Genomic DNA, 10041 nt, shown 5'->3' with positions numbered 1-10041 from the left:
CACATTCTTATAGCTATCTCTAATATTTAAGCACTATGCAGAACAGAGAGAAATACCCAATACTGTTTTGGATGAACCAACACAAGATTTAAAATCAAATGAACAGAGGATTCTGCAAATAGTGGCGCATACACTTAAACTGAGTGCCCTGAGGACTAAAAGCTCCCCGCATATGCTTAGTAATAAGACCTCAGCTCAAAACCCCTACGCCCTGAAGGGGAATTCTTAGTGTTGCAATAGAAATATTAGGGCAGTCCTTTCATGTTCTCTCAGGTCAATCCAGGACACATAAGGCAGCCCCCTCTGCCTTGCCCGTCCGTGACAAGGAGCTCTGTCCTACCCAATGCAAAATAATGCAGCATGGGCATGAGAGAGGCACCAAACATTGAGTACGAACCGAAGATGATAACCTGCAAAACTAAGAGTTTGTCCCCAAGCCTATAGGGAAAGCTGGGGGATATATTGCATGGAAATTAGGCATATCATTACTTCTGTAATCCTCCTGCTCCAATACTTTCTTTTTATGTTATTTTCAGCCATCTTATTCAGTAGTTGTGCTGATTTAGCACTACCATTTTATCTTGCAGTTCTCTGCGTAACAATTTACCACCACAGCATTACAGAGGCAACTAGTCCTACCATAATGCAAATGCTCTCCTCGGGTAGTGCAACGATTTGCATTGCGCCTAAGAAGCTGCGCGCAATTCTTCTTCCAATTTCCCAGGTTAACTAAACTATTCATAAATAGGTATTCCTTTAAGTGCCGGGGGGGAGGGAGGATGACAATCTCATTTCATTGTGAAAAGCAACACAAAATCATTATTTCATTGCAATTGCATTTCACTGGTCTCTTACTATCAAACATCATTTGATACATTTTTAGAACAACATGCAAAATCTTCATTATAATTCAAGCAGAGGAAAGGAATGCAGTAAGCATGCAGTGTAAAATTACATAGTTGTCCTCGGCCAGGACGAGAATTTCTTCCGAAACTGACTTACAAAGGACACAAATCAATGCTGCCTCCTGACATTTGGGACCACACATTTCCCAAGGAGGCTGGAACAGTTTACTGGGAACACTGTTTTCTTCTAATTACCTATGTGACACAGTGTACCATTCTGAAAGACAAGTCGTAACGGTAGCAGCGTATTTTTATTGTGCTTCATCAGCACCAGTGTTTGTGTCAAGGTTAGTTAGATGCTGAGCCTGACCATTACAGTATATTCATCCATCCTGCAAGACAAAAGATATATATTGCACAAGCCAAAATAACAGTCACCATATTTCTGTAAAGTGTAACTCTTTCCTCAAGACCCCCGAACGCACAGAAACCCACTGCAACAAAGACTGGGGATGGCAATGTCTGCTTTTGAAAGCCAATGGCCCGAGGTAATCAAGGCAACAGGAACGGAAGCCCTCACCGTTTCTATTTGTGGAGAAATGTGCCACAGCTGTAGGTGAAAAATGGCTTAAATGCACAATGCAGCAGATAACTGGATGAGTGGGAGGGTGTAAATATCTCTAAAACTGTTCAACTCTGATGCATAAGCCTGCTTCTTGCTGCCTGCAACCTGAACGGACTGGTTGCAAATTTTGGTAATACTGGGACTAAGTAACAGTGGGACATCCAATTAATGAAGAGACATGAGAGAGCACCACCAAAGAGGCTAATCACATGTGCTTCTGCACAGAGACTATTGAGATTTGGAAAACTGGGGCCCTCAAGTTCCAGAAGGAAGAGGAGGCTGAACAAAAGTGTTCCCCAAAGAAGTGGTCTCAGAGAAAAGAAGGGCGTCTGGGACAAAAAAAAAAAAAAAAACGAAGACCAGACAAAAGACTCTGGAAGTCAGGGGAGATCCTGGAGTTCTGAGATGCGTGGAGACAAGTGCCAGGGGATGCCGAGGACAGCCTGTGTGTGAGATCAAGCAGGGTAAAAGCTCTAAGCTTGCTGGATCTTGAATGAATCAACGCCAGTATCCCAACGCAGCAGGGGCTGTCATTTCCTGCCTCACCTGTGAGAGCCGGCTGACTCAGCTCTCCTGGAGAGAGGACGTTCGCCCTGACAGCAAGCTCTTACTCCCGGTCAGCATGAGCCTACGCTTGTGGTTCTTCAGATGCTGGATCAGCTTCAATTAGCCTGTTGGCTAATGGAAAAAGTTTGAGGTATTTCTACTTTTGCTTTTCCAAGAACGCTTACGACTGACTCTATCTGACCTTATGTTTAAAGGCCAGTATAAAATTCCCATTCTATTATAAACTGATGGTGCTACGGTAGTATGCAGAGAGACTCAGCTTTCACCTAAAATAATTGTTAAACCAACCCAATGGGCAGTTTAACCACTACTTTCAAATTGTGGTAAGCTGACTGTTGTCTCTAGCAAGGCAGGAACTGTCTTGTCAGACTGTGGCTGGAGTATACAGAGGGAGCAATCCTTGAAGACAATTAAAATGCTACATCTTGTCCTAAACTGAGGTACAAAGTTTGCACTGAATTGTACTACGGAGCACAATTCAAGTAAGAGCATGGAAGATAACTTATCATACTGAAGACGGCTCTTTTCTAAGTAAAAATCTTCTCAGATGAAGTGTATATATGAGGAGTGTCATGTACTTCAAATGCCTAACTAATTTCCAGAGGTCAGGAGCTAGGAAGGCCAGTGAACTGGGCAGGAGATGACTGTACTGAAATATCTCTTTGCCCAACATCTAACAGATAAGCATCTTCCCTATCCTGTTTCCTCATATTGTGTGATAGATTTTTCAGCAAGATTTGAATCATATGGGACTAAAACTCATTTTATTTTTAATTCATTTCATATGGTTTTATTTTTAACTCACTTTAATTGAAATGCAGTGAACGAAATTATCAATTGAAATTACTTCATCAGCTGTGAGTCTTCATTCTTTAATATATAAAATAAGCTTTTAGTAAACCTAAATCACTGATTTTCCTTTTTTGTCCTCAAAAAAGTTTATATACATACCCAAGTGCATCTAGGATGCTGATGCAATGTATTTGACTTCAGTATTGCAACTTCCACACTCTTGATTGTAAACCTATCCAGGATATTGACCACGTTTTGGCATTCTTTAGTAACACAGCGCTTCAGTTCTGGGCTGAATCTTGAAACTGCAGTTCTAGGTCTAATCCTCTCCTTCCAAGTGACTTCTTGCAATGCAATAGCCAAGCATCTTTATTCATGACCTGGATGATACAACTGAGCGCACCCTCTGCAAGTGCACAGATGATACAAAATGCGGATGTGGGGTTGGTGACACCAGACGGTTGAGCTGCGTTTCAGAGGGACCTCGGTGGGTTGGAGCAATGGGCCAACAGGAACCTCAGGTTGTCCAGCAAAGGGAAGTGCAAACTTCTGCCCCTGGGGAGAAATAACCCAGGGCAGGACAGGCTGGAGGCCAACTGACTGGAAAGCAGCTCTGCAGAAAAGGCCCTGAGGTTCCTGGTGGACCCAAAGTTGACCGTGAGCCAGCAACGTGCCCTTACAGCAAAGGCAGCAAAGCGGACGGCATTAGACCAAGGATTGCCAGCATGCCAAGGGAGGTGAGCCTGCCCCTCCGCTCAGCACTGGTGAGACATCTGGAGTACTGTGGCCGGTGCTGGGCTCCCAGTAAAGGGAGACAGGGACTTCCTGGAGCGAGTCCAATGAAGGGACGCAAAGATGATAAAAGGACTGGAGTACCTGACACGCAGGTGGGAGGTTGAGAAGACTGGGACTGTTCGGCCTGCAGAAGAGAAGGCTAAGGGGGGGCCTTGTCGATGCGTATAAATATTTGCTGGGAGGGAGTAAAGAAAATAGAGCCAGGCTCTTCTCAGTGGTGCCCAGTGAAAGGCAAAAAGGCAACTAGAGCAAACAAACATAGAAAATTCCACTTCAAGATGAGAAAACTGCAAGGGTGGTCAAATGCTGGCACAGGTTACCCCGAGATGTTGTGGAGTCTCCATGCTTGGAAATCCTCAAAACCTGACTGGACACAGGCCTGAGCAACCTGCTATATAGGTGCCTTCACTTTTGGCAGGAGGGGTTGGACTAGATGATGTCCAGAGGTGCCTCCCAACCTCAACTACTCTGTGATTCTGTGAATCTGAAATCAGCTACCTTCTCCACCCATTTCACCTTTGCCATGTGTGGAAAGGAGACAATAGGTTAAAAAAAATGCACAAACTCTTTCAAATAAAGCACAATTATTACTGTCGGTCCTCTTCTAGGTTTTCACATGAACTGCTTCTAGGATTTCTCTGATAGTCTGGTGCACAATCCTTATACTCTCTAAGCGTGCAACGGCTACTTTTAAAACAAGGAAAAACACTTTGCCAGCAGGATGAACTTGTTCATATACGATGTGGTAGAAGGGAAGTATTTTGTAACTTGGTTACCATGTCTGAACTACGCAAGGTCTGATATTTAAGCAGGCAACCCACCTCACTTCTGAGTCTTCATCATTCACTCATCTGCAGTGTTATGAAGGAACATGTCCTGCATTTTACAGTGATGCCAGCCTCTTAAAACTATTTTCCTATTACTGGGCTATTTTAAAATATGCTTCATTCCCAACCCTTTTATGATAAATTGATTCTTTTTCTTCAACTGCAAATCACCAGTTTTAACACACAAACCAAGTTCATATATCAAGAAAAATAACATTAAAAGCATGCATTTTCCCCTAGACATGAGTAAAACCAGTAAAACTTCAAACAGAAAAACCACAGCTCTTGAAATTGCACCATATATTTATGCTTTGTATAAAAGGGCACCAAACTTTACCGTAAAAATTACAATAAAACATTATTGATCATCTTCATTGCTTTAAGTATGAAATTAAAACCTATATATTTATATAAGCTATGTAAGCCTCGATATCCTTTATTTGTATATACTTGCATATAAAAAAATCTAGCGTACAAAACATGTTCTATTATGCAACCGTTCCGCTAAGGATATATTATCTTTGAACACAAGGTATACATAGGTGATATACAAGGATAAATTCTGTACAGTCTTACAGTGTTGAGCATCCCTGCTGTGCTTAATAAAGCCCTGGCAAGTTGAATCCAAGCTGAGGTTTCCTAATGGCAAGCACAACGCCTGGACTGCAGGTGCTGCAGAGGCAGCAAACCTATCCCGGTCACACAGATTTCTGTTGCTCGATTTGCAACTGAGCCATACTGACAGGGAGCCTCCATTCAGAGTGGATTCATTGCTACCTTCTTGGCTCAACAAGAAAAGAACCTTAATGAAAGCATGAGAGAGACTCTCTTAAGCTTTAGCAACACATTTTAATATATGAACTAAACAAAACCACCCCTCTAGGAGCAGATGATTTAATCATAATCGCCCTTAGCTTTTTTTAACCCCTTTTTCAGTTGACGTATTATTCAGATATGTGTAATTTTAATCGTTTTCTTTCAGTTGATCAGATCATGTATAATTTGAATGCAATTAATCAGCCAAAAAGGCATAGCAATACTTGCTAAATTCCAGTGAACTGTAACATCCTTCTTTGTCTCTCCTTGAAAACATAATGAAAAATCTGGCAAAAGGCAAGCTTATTCTCTATAAGGTTCCACCGTCAGGTGAACCAAATAAACCGCTTTCTTCCCTTCAGAATGTTCTTTTAAGTCTGACCTGTGAAAGTATTTAATTTATTAAAAGGAGGTGGGTTCAATTTACAGAACTATCAGCTGCTGGAGTCCTACTGCAGTATAATGGGGTTTCAGTGAGTGTGAGAGATAGTTACAAGGTCACGACTTCTACATTTATTTCAAAATGTAACAAGGAATTACTACATACACGACTGACATTTGACAATATGAACTGCAGGATGAAAATTAAAAAAGTGAAAACACTTGTAACATTCCTATATATTAGCAGAATGCATGCTCACATTTTCAGTATTCAGACAGGAATATTATTTTTTTTAGTATGATTAAAAAAATGTTTGCATCCCAAATTCAACAGTACTGGAAAAGATAAGCTGTATATTTTAAATGCTGGGGGAAGATGAAAGGGGAAAAAATAATCCTTCAAAACTGTTTCCTAGATGCATGATATGAAATTTAAAAGAAAAAAGCACTCACAAAAGTCACTTCATGGAAGCTCTTAAAAGAACAGTATGATACCTAGTTCATCATTACCGTGTCTTCTGTAACCTGTAATCCTACTGAGAAGCATGAAACTCTTCCAAGCTGTTTCAACATACATGCAAGAAACCTTTTTATATACGCATAAAGCATGAGAAATATCATTCAATTTTGATTTGCAACAGGGAAAAAAAGAAAAAAAAAGAGACCTTTTTTGTGAAAATGCAACTGTATTTACCACTGATGTGGGCCAAAATCAATTCTCCACAGAAATGAAGATATATGAAAAGGATGAAAAGAGGGCACACCAAAAAAAAAAAAAAAAAAAAAGGAAAAAATATTCATGCTGCATTACTATACTCAACTTATCTACAAGCCTTATTTTACTGCCTTATTCACAAACTCACTCATTTTACCAGCACTACAGGGAAAATATGAAATGCTTCTTCACAGGTAGCAATTTTGATTAAAATGAGAAGAACACAAAGTAAAAGCTGTATGTGATCAAAGACCTGCTGGATACCTGAGTCAAACAGTTATTTCAGAGCAAGGTACAAGAGCTAGTCATGCATATGGATGACCTCTCACAAATTAAATGCTAATCAGGAATGCATCTCAACACACACACAAAAAAGCGTGGACTACGAAGTAGATCTGTAATCTCCTTTTACTAAGCAAAGACTAACAAAAAGCCCTCGTTATCAATTTCATACTGCATATATCTAATATTAAGCACAAATCCCAGCAACAAAAGCGCCATGTTTCCATATTAAGCGTGCCAGCTCTCTTTCAAGCATCCTAACTTGTGTAATATCTCTGCAATCCTTTAAGAAAGTCCCTAACAGAATGTACTCAGGAGGTCAAATGACCAGAAGTCCTTATAAGCATGTAGCTCTTCGGATGCATACGAACGGTAAAATGAACAGTTTTCCCATGAAAGAAAGCACATTCCCTTTGAGCAACTTCAATACTTACCTTCCAGAAGGTAGGGGAAGTACGGGGCTAAGCATCTGCTCCTGGCTGCTTAAGTGCTCCAGGACTGCCTACAGCCATCCTCTCATTAGTCCTCGGAAACGACGTGCAATGCACAAGCAACTGCCCCAGCTTGTGTAGGACAAGTTAAAGTCAGTAAATCAGAGGTTGGGGAAGAGCTGTCTGCTGCCCGGGACCACTGGGCAGATGAGCTGCCAGCGCCGCAGGCAGGGATCAAACGCACAGAATCTCCCTTTACATAATAGGAAATGACTCCTGTAATCTTATGGTTTCTGTTAAAGCGTTGTGTGTTTCAGGAACAGCCAAAAGCTTTTCCATGCAGCATTCAGGGATTTAGAGCTGAATCTTCTTTTTTTAAAAAAGAAAAAAAAAAAAATTAAAAAAAAAATCTATCTGTCAGAATTTTTAGTTATTATTCCATACACCACAGAAAGCCTTTCCCCACCTTACCATAGGAAACCTCATGCATGCTTACCAGAAATTACATAAAAGTCCCTGTTTCTTTAACAGTATTTTCTCATCCATTTTAATGGAAAGGCAACCTTTGGGGTTTTTTAATCTGTGTGCCCTTTACTTTCAAACATACGCACTGCAAAACTATAAGCAGCTCTATAAATAAACCCAGTCGAGGATTACATCTTTTCCTAGCAAGAAATGTCTTTGCCTATCATAAGAGGACATTAGTTCAAGTTAGGAAAAAAAAAGAAAAGTCAAACTGTATTGCTCACATTTTAGTGGGTTTTTTCTGCACTTCACCTCTGAAAGAAAAAAGGCACATCCGATACCTATCGGCGGTGATAAAAGCAAAATCTCATCCACGTGTTCTCCTCATCCCTAAACGAGAGAATTAATCAAAATCGAGCCCGTACGTTTCAAACGCAGCAAGATCCCACCGAATCGCCAGGCTACAAAGTCCCAGTGAAGGGTCTCCGGCGCCAGAGCGCCCTTCGGCTCCGCGGTGGCCGGCTGACCTGGCGGAAGAACCCCCGGCAGCGGCAGCCGTTCCCCCTCCCGAGCTCCCCGGGCACGAACCAAACCCTCGGCATCCCCCGGCGCCCGTCCCCGCACCGCTCCCCCCGCCCCGGGCTCGCGCCTTCGCCAGAAGCAAGCGGCCAAATAACCAAGCTCAGGACGGGGAAGGTCTCTTTTTATTGTTGTTCTCGCTACGCCTATTCCCGCGCCGGGGCTGTCGCTACTTACTCGGCCGCGGTCGCATCCCCGGTCCCAGCCGCTCTCCCTCAGAGCCGGCGGCGGGGCGCGCTGCCTCAGCCGCGCTCCATGAGCGGAGCCCCTCTGCAGAGCGTACCACCCCGCCCGGCGGCGGGGGGGGGCCGGGGGCTCTGCCCCGGCATCGGGCTGGCAGAGGGGCGAGGGGCCGCTTATCGCCCGCCGGGTGGCATCGCTGGAGAGGGGGAAGGCGGCGGCGGGCGCCGCTGAGGAGGGAAAACGTTCCTCCGAGAGGGGGGAAAAAAAAAAAAAAAAAAATGGACCGAACCACCGTGTTGTTGTTTGCGATTTTAATACTTCCCTCGGGATAACGACAGAAACGGAAGATGGCAAACGACCGGGAATACGCCACTTACTCGGAAACGGGAGAGACCTTCAAGGGCGAGGACCGTCAGGTCCCATCGCCATCACTGGAGAAGGCAGGGGGCCGGGGGGGGCACGCAGGGGCCGGGGGGAGCAAGCCCCCCCCGCCCCCGCAGCCCGGGCTGCCGCGGCGGGGCCGGAGCCCCGGGGCCGCAGGGTCCCGGCTTTGTTCGCCGATCGTGCGCCGGGCACCAAGCGCCGGAGCGAGGCTCTTCGGCGGGGGCTGCGGAGCCCCTTTGCAGAGCCACAGCTCGGTCTGCCTCTCGTGCTCCCTGTTTGTGTGAGAACAGCGTTGATTATAATGAAAATACAAAAAAACCCAGTTATTGCAGGGCTGTGATGGTTCTGTTGCGTTTGTGTTCCTGTCGTGCCCTCCCAAAATCTAAAGCCCGTACAGGAGAAGCACGCAAAATAGCCTCCTCTTTAATCTGAGCTGGTCACATTATCATACGCTGTAACACCATACACGCATGCCAGTGTAGCTTTCTGCCCCTTTTTCTTTTCCTTGAAACCATATAAAATAAAGCACTCTGCCTCAGGGTAACGACAGCCTTACGCTTTGAGGAAGCAGTGCGTTTTACTTGGAGCTTCTGACCATCTATTCTGGGTTATTTCTTTTAAAAATCCAAGTACTAAAAATAAGGCAGATACATCGGTCCTTTAAAAAGCATAACATTTTCTGCGTAATACTTTATTTTTTCCAAAGTGAACTGCGATCAGTACATGTACTGTGTTCAAACTGCAACTTCCAATTCTGTACCTCAAACCATTCAATCCTGAGAGTGACTAAACACAGAAAAATATCATGTTTTTCTTAAAGTATGTATAAAACACCATACATAAAAGTTGGAATCTTTTCTGTAGTATCCTAGGACAGCAGTGGTTCGTGACTTCACTCTGTCTTGGACAGTGGGCAATTGCAAGTAAGCGTACCTCCCTGAGCACTAATAGGAGTAGCTGTGCTGATGCTCTGTCATCCTGCCTTACTCGCTGCTCAGAATATCAATTCAGCCAGTTAAACCAAAAGTCTGTACTGCACTGCACCAAAATGGAAGCTATTTAAAAAAAAAAAAAAAAAAGGCTAGGATCATTGATCAGGAGTTTTATCTATGCTGATCAATTTTTTTTTTAATGAAGTAAAATGGAAATCGGGACTAGGATCAATGCAGATTTTTCTCATGTGAAACTGTCTTTATTATTAGAAAGCTACAGGCAATTGCATGCATGGCAGGACACTCTATGCAGTGACTTTGTGTTATATTAAGCAGAGAGACATGTCCTCGTTTTTCTTAGCAAGTCTTTAGTACAAACTGCAGCTTTAAGGAGTATGGAATGCAGGCTCAAAACTGAATTT

At 43.3% G+C, this 10041-nt stretch overlaps 1 long non-coding RNA gene across 1 annotated transcript; it reads right to left on the bottom strand.

Annotated features, from left to right (window-relative positions):
* Positions 1-4778: 4778 nt before the first annotated feature.
* On the bottom strand, positions 4779-8733 carry LOC142028490 (uncharacterized). The gene is made up of 3 exons (XR_012649608.1): positions 8298-8733; positions 7826-7931; positions 4779-7445 (listed from the first exon to the last, which is right to left on the bottom strand). It is a non-coding gene; the product is annotated as an uncharacterized LOC142028490 (long non-coding RNA).
* Between the last annotated feature and the right edge of the window lie 1308 nt (positions 8734-10041).

This window comes from Buteo buteo, unplaced genomic scaffold (genome assembly GCF_964188355.1).
Source record: "Buteo buteo unplaced genomic scaffold, bButBut1.hap1.1 HAP1_SCAFFOLD_480, whole genome shotgun sequence".
In the NCBI taxonomy this organism is placed as follows: domain Eukaryota; kingdom Metazoa; phylum Chordata; class Aves; order Accipitriformes; family Accipitridae; genus Buteo; species Buteo buteo.
The sequence above is the reverse complement of the archived record's forward strand: the minus strand, read 5'-3'. Positions and strand labels throughout refer to the sequence as shown.